At 38.5% G+C, this 12475-nt stretch overlaps 1 non-coding gene across 1 annotated transcript; it reads right to left on the bottom strand.

Annotated features, from left to right (window-relative positions):
- Nucleotides 1–2: 2 nt before the first annotated feature.
- trnas-cga (transfer RNA serine (anticodon CGA)) lies at nt 3–84 on the bottom strand. The gene has a single exon. It is a non-coding gene; the product is annotated as a tRNA-Ser (tRNA).
- Nucleotides 85–12475: the final 12391 nt, after the last annotated feature.

Raw genomic sequence — 12475 nt, forward strand, 5'->3', positions numbered from 1 at the left:
GACGCTGTGAGCAGGATTTGAACCTGCGAGGGGAATCCCCATTGGATTTCGAGTCCAACGCCTTAACCACTCGGCCATCACAGCTCTGTTTCTCAATGCTCCTTCCATAGTTAGAAAGATAAATGACCTCGAGGTGATTATCTTTCAGTGTCATATTGCATATGATCAAACTTCAATAAAGGGACAGGATTTTAGTTGAAGCAACATCATTGTTAGGCCATGAAGCCGGACAGATAAAGGGATGATGCGTTTGAGGTCTAATTGGTTTACAAAGGTTGATTTACAACTACAAACAAATTTGAGCCTTGCCTTTAGATCATACAAGTTCTTTATATTCTAATATGTTAGGTCTGTTGTGTGTGTGTGTGTGTGTGTGTGTGTGTGTGTGTGTGTATATAATAAATAGTGAGGAGAGATATGAATATGCTAAAAATAAACACCGTATGAATATTCTGAGATATACACAATGTGAACACTAGTAACAGTATGAATATTTTGAAATGTAAATGCAAGGAAATGAAGAGTAAACAATTAGAGGTATGATAAGAATTCAATGTACAAATATGGATATACTGTAAAATACATAACCAATATAGGCAGTGATATATTCATTATTAAGAGTCAGCAGTATGAACATGTTTACACTGTGGTTCTGATTTAATCAGTGGTATAGACAAGTTTTACTTTTAAAAGTGAATGATAGCATGTTACTCACCTAGACCCTCCTCACTGTGTCTGGACTCTGCCGTTGGTGAGACAGGTGGAGGCGGTATTGCATCTGTACTGCCTCAGGTCCTGATAAAGACAGAGGGATGCTGAAATCGCCTGAGAAATGTAAAGACCTAGTGCACTTTCAATCATGGCTGATCTCCTAACAGTAATGTAAAGTGGTTACAACATGGTGAACCGATCGACGTGTATTCACTCGGTCTGCTGGGTCAATAAAATCTCAATTAGGTAGAGTAGATAAAAGTACATTAAATGTGTAGTGTACTGAAGGACAAATTTGAGGTACTTGCACTTACTACTCCACTACATTTGAGTGTAAAACATTTTACTTTTTACTCCACATATAGTTGTGACTTTATGTTTCTCCACCAGGTGGCAGAAACAACCAATTTTAGCTCTAAACAGCACCACCATTAGAAGTTTGTCTAGTCTACCTTGCCAGACAGTCTGCCAAAGGGAACAATTAGCGTCCAGGGGCCACAAATTCTCATGTGTCTAATAACGGGTAAAGGTCATTTTGTGATTAATTTATCTGCTTCAACATCATGGCAGTTTGTGATTAAAATGTTCAGTGTGATTTGTAAAAATAGTTTGTTTCATTTTGTGCAACAAACTCAATAAAGACATAACTTACAAGTCATTCTTTTGAACACACCCATTCTACCTAATCATCCGTTCTTTCCATCTGTGCGTAATGAATGAGAGGAAAGTGCTTCATAATGAAATTCAACATATCTTGCGCCCACATAGTTATTATAATAATTATCTTGGTTAGAAGTTAGAACAAAGGAGCTCATATTGTTCTGTCTGACATAGTAATGGATCCCAATTTTGCTGAAATCAGGGCAGAAAAGTGTCACATTTCAGCTTTCAGCAAAGTCTGATCGAAAGAGATCCCCTTTATAAGAAAAAAAAAACCTTTGGCAATAAAAAATATTACATTCTTACACATTCTTCAGTTGTACAGTGGTGAGATCATCACATGCCTGTGGCCACTGATTTCATCAAGACAGAATCTTAATGAGCTGCTGAAGTCAGTGGAAGTGTGGGAGACCGGCCGACATGAAACATTTTAACGTGATATGTATAATGGGGTTGCATTTGACTGCCGACACCTACATGACACTTTCTAATATAAATGTCACGCAGAAGGGCAGCAGCAGAGGAAAAGGTCAAATTATTTTCCTAATTGTGGAAATTTGGACAATCTTAAGATTCACATTTCCATCCTTTAAGGTGGCAAACTGCTTTTTTGTTAACCACAGTCTTGTCTTTGTCTTTGCATAGAAATGGCGTGGGGTTGTCTTTTCTCTAGGTTCCTTAAAGGATTACAGATAAAACACAAACACAAAAGTTAAATATCTCAGATTAATGCTGTGCACAACCAGAATGACAAATACGATCAGACTGTCAAGATCCTGGTGTTTCATGAAATTTCATCTGGTGGAAAAAACAATCCCATGTCTCCTGCTTGAAGTCAGAATATTTGTGGAAAATGAACAATGTCTGTGACTAGTTAACATTCAGGGTGGTATTACTTCAACCTCTCTGCATTTAAACCAGGCTTTTTAAAAGTCTTAACGATAACGATAAATCAGTGGGGCTGATACACATGTCAGTCCCACTGTCCTGTCCTGCAGCTGCCATGCACTGTGTGTATTAGATTATTAATTCCGGTTTGTTCTTAGTGTTTCAGCACACAGTGGTTCCCATATTTATACAAACCAGATATTAATCTTCAACTGCTGCCGCCCAGAGCAGAACACCTGATGTGCATGTAATGATGCCGCAAAGCTGTTGACAACCGGTACGCAACCTGTAATGTAGATGTGGCACACAACAGGGCAGCAGCACAGAGAAATAATGACAGAACATTTTCCTAACTGTGGCAATTTGATTTGACATCATTAGGATTTATTCACAAAGATCAGGTTGGTCAATATAATGTCCAAAAGACACCTGGCTCTGTGACCTCTAATTGCACCTTTGATCAGCAGAGGGGCCTTTCTCTTTGGCCCAAATTCTCTGCCGCTCATTCCAGGAGTCATCTGGTCAGCTCAAGTGCTGACCCCGGACTTTAGAAACATGCTACTGCATTCTTTAAACCACTTTAGCCCACGTTTGCCTCTAACTGTGCTCTTTTAGGACCATATCAAACAAATTACAGGGCGCACCCATGATTCTGTTGTCTGTCATGGCACTTTCGCAATCGTGGTCCTTGAGATGCAGAAAACTTCTGGTGTCTTGTGAATCCTTGTTGGCCACTCAGAAGGACAATCTTCAAGCTTTTTTTTTAATTTGACCAGAAACTCAAGATAAGCGAAACAAAGACGGAAACAGCACACACAAACAGCACACACAAACACACTCCTGCATGTGTCTGTATGCAAACATAGCTCCAAGGCCACAATATGGAAATGACCGACTTGATTTTAGCATGACAGCAACTTCACTGTTTTTCAGCATTCTGAAGTGACAGTGCTGCACCAATTATTCATAAAGTCACATATTTCAATCTGACAGGTTTAGATTGTTTAAGATTTGTTACTGGGTGTATAATGAAGTCCACAGGGAGCATAGCCTTTTGTACTGCAGCCTATAGCTTTTGGCCAGTGGAGAAGTGCATGGAATGTATTATACATCCTGTATTTTGTCTGAGGGTTTGTGGATCCATAGAGAGCCTCTCAGAAAGAGAGAGGCTCTCCATCATTTATGATTTACTGGATTGAATATACAATCATGAGGTCAAAGTGAAACAGATGGCTGAGAAATACAAACTAAAGAGAAAGTTTTTTTTTTTGTTAAAGTTATAGGAAGGAATACAATCTGAACAAAGACAGCGAATAGCTACCTTCATTACATGTCATGATCCTCCTCTGTCTTGCCCGCAAAGTAAATGTCAGGTCACGTTTCCCACGCAATGAGGACCATATGAAAATATTAACTGCAGCAGAATTTCATTAGTCAATCAATAAAGGTAGCTTATTGATAATAACTGTGTTTGCAGCAAATCAGGAACATTCACATTTTCTGTTTGAGGAGTTGGTTCATTAATTTAAATGTATTGTTGGTCGATTCGCTCAAAGAAACAAAACTATTTATATTTGTAATGTTGGTAACGATGACCTGGTTTCAGATAATCAGATGAATGAGTATTTAATTTGTCACCGTAGCAACAAAACACTTTTACTTAACTCTTCTTCATGTGGTGTTTTTAGAGATGTGAGCTCAGCTTTCAGGTGTGGGTTTGATGGGACTCCACAGTGGGATGGGGTTTCCTCTCTGACTGAGAGTTAATTAATAATGTCATTGTTTTTCTTCAGGAGAGGAGCGAGAGAGAGAGAGCGAGAAAGAGACAGAGAGAGAGAGAGAGAGAGAGAGATAGAGAGAGGTGAAAACAGGAGGACATGAAACAGGATGCTCATTTAGGCATTTGTTATCTCACATAATGGTCGAGGCTGTCATCACTCACTCCGCTCCTGGCAGAGCTGAATGTCAAGGAGGCCGATGAGACCCACTTCAGTTCAGGCAGCGAGAAAATCAGCTTCAGTTCAAAAAGACAGAGAGGAAGTGAAAAATCAACCCTGTCTCCTACAAATTATGTTTGTGTAAAACAAAACTTCCACAGGAAACACACTTTGCAGGAAGCATGAGTGTGACTGGATTGAGTTTTCTGTTAAAGTAATGAGGATACGTTGGTAATTTATGTATTAGGCATTTTGCAAACACATTGACACTGAACAACCCACTGTCATGGAAGTTCAGGAAATAATGTACATGGACACGACTTTCAAACTTTCAAACATATTTCAATTGGAAATATGATTTTGAATTTTTCGTTAACAGCCGTGGAGTCGCCTGCGAGGAGGCAGCTGAGGTTGATGGCGGCTGTACGAAGCCGGAGTCCTGTCTGTGGTTAGGTTTAGGCAACAAAAGTGCTGAAATTTAGCTAAACAAGTTGTGTCTGAATTGAGTTGTATAAAACAGATGTTCTAGGAGACGGGGGTGGAAATATACAGTGAGGATTTATACATTTAGTTCTGCTAGTTTAATTACAAGGAAACCTGAGGGCAACCTGTTGTGTTGGTGATGATGCTTTCTGTATAACTAACACATCTTCCCCTGCTACACAAAGACTCTATTGTTTCTTCTTTTTTATTTTTTTATGTATAGACCTTGAACTGTTTGCGGATTATATTTGAATTTGAAAATATCTACTTGCTTCACCTCCTGGCATTAATGACACTTTATAAAACTATTATCCCTGTTAGAGTCAGGTAAAGTCTGCTTGTGGATCGTTACGTGTCGTTTATCTCCACGGACACAAGGGGAGGTATTGAGCTTGACATTTACCAACAAATGGTGCTCAAACACAAGTCTTTCTGCTGATCGGTGGTCTCCCTGCTCACGGCTCCACTCTCAGTTTATTTAATGACAGTCACACAGGCTGCGGCTGCTCAGACGCTGAGGGGAAATGAGGCTTCACAGAGGAGTGAGCAACATGACAGCTCCCTGATAGCAACATGTAATAATTTATTGCCACAGATCTCTGCACTCCAGCTCTGGGAACATTATCCATCCATCAATCACACACACACACACACACACACACACACACACACACACACACACACACACACACACACAGAGCCCATTCACCCCAACGACAACATCATGTAATGTTCTCAGTTGTAGTCTATTGGAAGATGGACTTGTTGCTGCTGTCTGCCGATTTACATAAGGGAATTATTGAACATGTCTTCTTCTACATTTATGTTTATAGATATTTAATCCTTCACTGTCTCAGATTGTTGTTTTTTTTGTGTGTCAGACTCACATTTATCACTGTAACGTAATGTGAGACCTTGAATACACAGATTAACAATGTACAGTATCATATGGTCAAACTAGAAAATTCCTGAAGAAATTTTGAATGTTCCTGCTGCTTGGTGAGAGCAACATGGACAACAGTAAAAAAAAAAATGCCCTGAGAGTCTAATTAGCCAATCACAGTAAGGTGTTAAAGTCTGGTGTCTGTATCCAACAACACTATTTGCACCAAGGCTGGAAATCGCACAAAACCTTAAAATTTAATTTTGCTCTGACTAAGAATGTGTTCAGCATAACTCTGCAACTTTTGTTATTTTGTTTGTTTTTGTTGTATAAAGTGAACACTTTTTTTTTCATTTTATTGAGCAAGAAAGAGACTATATATCATAAGAACCTAAAAACATTACACAATCAAAAATATAAGATCAATTTAATTCAATTCGGCAGATGATTGTAGAGGAATAAAAAGCACAATCTTTCCCTCTGAAATGAAGTGGATTCGATGTTCAAAGCAGCTTCAAATGGAAATATTAATGGGAAATTTGACAATTTAACAAAACATGGTGCTAATCATTACAGAGTTTACATATTGTCTTGAGTTGTGAGACCAAAACTTTACTTTTTAGCATTTTAACTCATGTTTAAATGGAAATGTAAAAAGGAATCTGCTGTTTGAACTACAATTTGATCCAGAGGAAATTTAAAGAGGTTCAAAAGAAAAAAACAATTTTAACAGTATCCAGCACATGACATACTTGGAATAAAAATAAAGAGCCAGAGAGAAGAGGAAAGCCTTTTTTTTCTTCATACTATCCTGTGTGGTCTGCGCAACGTAGCTCAGATCCTAGCTCATTAAATTCCCAACACGATCTGCAAAGCTTAGCTTGATCACAGTTTTGAAGTTTGGTGTGGGCTGAACCCTTGGAGGTCATGCATTTCCAGGCATAGCTGTATCAGTTAATGCCCAAATCCACGCTGGCAAGAACAGAAGACGAGTTGGTTTTATTTATTATTTTTTTCTTTTGTGGAAATATTTCAGATGTTGGGAAGATCGCTCGATGCTTTGACTTTCCCCCGCTGCTCTATTCCCTTGTGTTTTCTCAGATTGACCGCTACACATCTCGACTATGTGGGATTCACAAAACAGAAAATATCTGCTTTTGGAAGATTGCAAAATGGACATTTTTTGATATCTGGTATTCTTTATGCAGCAACATTTCAGAGCCTTTTGCTTTGGCTGGTGTTTTGATTTCTCCCAGCTGGGCATTTTGGTTAGTTTTATTTTGTAAAGCCTCTTTAAAAAAAAGAAAAAAGAAAAGAAAAAGGACCTCTTAAACAGCCATGGCTCTGTGGAATTATGTCTTAAAAGCTATAACTGTAGAACCTTTGAAGAGTCACCTCCTGTCAGATCCCCCAGTATGGGGGATGTATGAAAAACCAGACTGCCTGGTGGTGAGAGAGACTCAGTTCATAATGTGATTCTGGCAAACATCCGGACTGAAAGCCCAGTCTGTGTAGAGTTTTTTATGTGATTAAAGCACCTTTCAGGAATCATCCTTTATGTTTTTTTGGGGTTTTTTTTTTGTAGAAATGGCCGAAAGTTTAAAGAAAAAGGCAGAACACTGTGTTTATTTTTCTAAAAGCAGAGAAACAATAGGGATAGATTATAAAAAACAGACTGACGGGCGACCAGATAGACACGCCTGCTTTCTCAGCAGCCAGTCAGCAAGTGAACCTCAGGACAGCTTGATACGAGGGTGCTGGTTGTTTTTCTCTCTTTCAGTCAAATTTGTGTAAGAAAGACTATGATGAATGTACCTGCTGTTTGTGGACAGATAAGGGAGAAACATACAGGCAGAGAGAGGGTTTCAGAGTTCAGTGCTGAAGGATCTTAACATTGTGGTGGAGAGCGTGCAGACAGTGACACATGGGAGTGTCGAGGCAGAAATGGTTTCATATTGATTCAACCTCACACACAAACACAGGAATAAACACGGACGCTGAATGTGTTTAAATTCAGTTTTGGGGAAGATCCTTTTGAAATGTAATAATAATCCAGATGACTAATTACCTGTCGTCTGCAGATATCTCTCAGTAACTTTAACAGATTACAATGACATTTATTTTGTTTATTTATTACATAATTCTGTTATATGTTTAAATCCACAGCTGATTTTTGTAATCCCGTATGATTTACTCATGACCCTTCAGTTTAACAGTGACCTAATAGTGAACTTCTTTTTCCAGCCTCACATTATATTATGAACCACATCGGTTGGTGTGACCAATGATCTTTTTGTTATTGATGACTCAGACCACTCCTCTGTTCGCCACACTGACGTTGTACTTTGACTGTCATCATGAGAAAAACAAGAGGAAAATAACAACCTCTGACCTCTTGTGGATGTGCATCTAATGACTCACAGAAGCGAAGGCAGACGCGGTCAGATGTTGTTGTTGTGTCAGGAAGCAGGTGGAGGGGAATTCACTTAGCTGTAAACGAGTAGCTTTAGTTCTGCTTTGTTGTTGAGATTGATGCCACTCGTACAAACTAAACACCAACTGTCTGTTAAATATGAGGCTACAGCTAGCAACCAGTTAGCTTAGCTTAGAAAAAAGATTGGAAACAGGGGTAAGATAAGGAAGTTGCTGTGCCTGGCCAACAAACTGTCCATCACATAACCCCCATAAAAAGGCCAGCTGACATTTTAAGACTTTGTTTTTTATGAGATATAATGCAGGGCTGTTAATTAGTGATCTTTAGAGGTGCTGGTAGACATTGTTGGGAAGAGCACGACTTGTAAATAACACTGTAGTTATTTCTGAAAGGCAAACAAATTAATTGGCAATGAAACTTTGCAAATATGTTAATCAGCACCACTTTACTATTGAGTGAGAAATGTGTGATTATGCACTTTAAATAAATCTTTACTTGACTCTAAAAGTCTTACTTTTTTTCCCGTGGTTATATTGTACATCTCAGTGAGGAGCATAGCTTTTTTGGAATAAAGCACTACACTCAACCAACGATCTGCTAAACTACTCTTTTTGTCTTATTATGTCAAGGAATACAACAGCACTCAAGCTTTGTTCAAATGAATTTTTTATGGTCAGTTTTACACCAAGACACAGAATCACTGTTGATTTGAAGCTTCAAGCTGAGGCGGATTTCAACACGACAGAACAACACGCTTGGTAAATAAAACATTGATGCTACGTGGCATGTGTGTGTTTGGATATGTATTGTGTGTGCTGCATGTTCATGGCCTTGAGGAGTTAGGTTATGTATAATGTATATTACAGCTCACTCTCCGCTGTCATTGAAATAGTAATTATTGGTCTGTTCTTTATGTTATTTAACACGACAGGGACAACACCTTCAGTCACCTGCAGCAGCAGTAACAGCGGGATGTTTAGGATAAACTGGATAGTTAACATTAACCCTGGTTAATTAGATAAAGGCTGTGTCACCTTATTCATTCTTAACAGACTTTGGGAATGTAACACATTTACATTGTGCTAAATTAATGCTATATATTAATGCTAGATATTCGCTGTGGTCCCACAATGCACTTCTTTGGAAATTTGCAGTAAGGCATCTTTAAAAAAGCAAAACATAATAAAACAGTGAGATGACACAATACAATGAAGGAAGTCTATAAACATGATTTCAAGTGCATTAGTGTAAGTGCTGGATGGAAACACTTAATCACAGCTGCACTAAATTTAAATATTCCAAATGGTTATGAAGCAGCTTTTAAATTATTATTTTTTCTTTCTCCAAGAACTTAATCTTTATTTGACCTTATAATACAATGTCTTGCAGGAACATTAATAGTGCAACCCTATTCATCAAAAACTGTACAAAGAGAAAAGAAAGAAAAAAGAAGAGAATTAAAATGTCCATATTCTACTTCTTGGGTTTTCTTTAGTGTGTTATAGCTTTTTATCTGCTAAGTTACAAAGCCCGAAGTTTCTCTGGCTCTGCTCCTGCAGCGCTTAAACCGCCTCGTTTGTATTCCAGGCTTTTCTTCCGTAACTCATCCGTGTCACTATGTAACCCATTCACATAATGCTCACCTATAGGCTAGTTTGGCAAACCCTCAAAAAAAGCTAAGAGAGGAGGCTGGGAAGAGTTTGGTCAGTTCTAGCAGGTCGCCATGTCGAGAAGACGCTGTTTTGTTCGGTGCAAATGCAAATTCCTTTTGTATACCTATAACTGACGGTGCAAACTTACAATGCAGTCGTTAGTGGTGACAGAGGAATAATATATTTGCTATCAACTTTTGCTTTGGTATTTCCTGACAGAAGACATTTTCCACTTGCTAGCATTTTATATTCATAGTAATAATAATAATAATAACTTTATTTGTATAGCACCTTTAAAAACAGAGTTTACAAAGTGCTTTGACAGCCAGGCAAACACAGCAACAACAGTTTGACAACAGAAAGCCAGACACTAAGGCCAAACAACAGCACGAAAGAAATGAGGTAAAAGAAAGAGAGAAAAGACTTACAATACTATATACTTCAATTTTAACGCTTTTCCATTCACGTACAACTATTAACAGGGGAATATATAGAAAAATGTTTACAAAACGATTGTGATTGAAAGACTAACTCCACTGTTATTTATGGATTTGAGAAGTTGCCATTTCCAATTATGTTGTGTTTTACTTTAGTTTTACTACAGTTCACTTCCACTATGGTAAGAGAATAAGACAGTGGTCAAGCGCCTGTGGCTATATACGCCTGTTTCAGTCAGTGGTTCAATTGAGAGGCTGCACAACAGGAAGTTTTATGATAAATAAGGACTTTAAAAAAAAAAAAACTATGAATCATGCAAAGCTGCTTTTGTAAAGTCCCAGAATAAAAATATAGAGCTGGAAATGAACATAATAGGTCTCCTTGAAACTACTGTGTGTGTGTGTGTGTGTGTGTGTTTCTTGTTACCTCGAAGCGATTTAATTCTGTACTTTGAATTTTACGTGATGATAAACAAAACACTCAGGAAAACGACACATAGCTTGACATAACTGTTGCATTGTCAGGTTTTTATGAGCGAGCATCTTAAATTCATTTCTAAACCAAGTAAAGGTCGGTTGTTCCATCTGCACAAATAAATGTTAGATTTACCCATAATTGTTTATGGATTGTTTGTATTCTAAAATAATAAAAACGGTGATAACTTGTATTTAGTTCACGTTGTGTTCTCAAAGAAAGCCCCGACTCAAACTGGGACACAGCTGAAGGAAAGAGCACAACCAAGAGAAACTCGCACAGTTAGAGCAGTGCAGATTCATGACCATGTAGCACCAAAAACAGTCAGCCTATATAGATACAAGCTCATCTTCTCTACAGCGAAGAACAAACAGGTTGTAAAGTGTAAACGCTCCAGTTTAACAGCCCGGTAATGACCAGCAGCTGTGTCTCTGTCTCTGCCAGTGTCGAACACTCCTGGGGTCGGCCAACATCTCCCATCCTGTCATTAGAGCAGATTGGGTCTCTGTTGACCTTTTACTGTAATTATGCTCTGCCAGTGCGGCCTGTCTGCTGCTCTCAGTCGAATTCATATTTGGCTCTACAGCAGAAACTGACTGACTGCTGAATGAAGTCTGCAGTGATGGGCGTTTTAATGGAGACAGAGCGAATGATGATAGATGGCAAAGGACTCAGGCTGTCCATCCATCTATATATCCATCATCCATCTATCCATCTATCTATCTATCTATCTATCTATCTATCTATCTATCTATCTATCTATCCATCATCCATCTATCTATCTATCTATCTATCTATCTATCTATCTATCTATCTATCTATCTATCTATCTATCTATCTATATCTGAGCACTTTTGTTGTCGCCCTACAGTCTTCCGGGGGAATGGAAACTTCCAGCTGAGCGCCGACCTATTTTACTCTGAAATGAGACGCCGTTACAAGGAAGCTGTTTTTGAGGATGACGCTGATGTCGCGCTGTGAGTTATGAGGGGTTTCAGGGTTTAGTGCCCTGATGGCTGGAAAAAGGAGAGGCTGAGGAGAAAAGGAACAATGCAGCACACAGGGGTTTTAGAGGAAAATCATCTCCGCCTGATGCATTACTTTCTTATTTCTCTAACGGTAACTGAAGATTGCGGCTCCAAAATGAACTATCAGACATTTGTCAGCATAAAAAATCTAAGCGGGTGATGAAAATTTCAAAGGACAGCAGATAGTAGGAAAACAGTGGGGGAGAAAAAAGCTCCACTTCAAAGATCCCATGTTTTAGCCGTACATATATTGTATGGGGTGAACCATTCACTTACGCTGTTCTTTGGATTTCCAGTCAATTTAGAGGCTGCTGGCATTTCAAATGAGGACAGCTCAGCTGGAATGTGGGATCAATAAAATATCACATTAATATTCCATGAACAGTGATCTGGGGAATTGGTGCTGAAATCCTTTGCTGTTTAAAACTACTGTATCTTACACCTTATGTTGGCTACACGTATTTACTGTAATCAAGTAAAGGGAAAAACCTCATATATCTTACAGCTGTGCTAATTATACGAATCAGCCACTAGTTGTTGTTTGAGATCTTCTTCAGGACATTAATTTAAATAATAAATATGTTAAATGCTTTAAGATTTATTGCATCCGTGTTAAATAAAGAACGCTGCCAAAATAAAATACACTTGAAAGTTAGCACAGTTTGATTTGCATAGACCAAATAAATATCTTATGAATCAAAGAAAGGGTAGACAAGTCTTTAGATACTGGGCACTTGGTATTAAGGTTTGATATGAAAAGTTCTTTTGTTATTTTCGAGCTTGTTGGCAGCGCTGATTGATTTTGCAAAGACACACACCATCTATTGGGTTTTGGGTCCACTCAGAATACAGAATGACTTAATGCTACACAGACCCAGACTGACTCT

Source organism: Seriola lalandi, unplaced genomic scaffold (assembly GCF_002814215.2).
Source record: "Seriola lalandi dorsalis isolate HSWRI2012SDOR001 ecotype SW California unplaced genomic scaffold, Sedor1 jcf7180002054769, whole genome shotgun sequence".
NCBI lineage: Eukaryota > Metazoa > Chordata > Actinopteri > Carangiformes > Carangidae > Seriola > Seriola lalandi.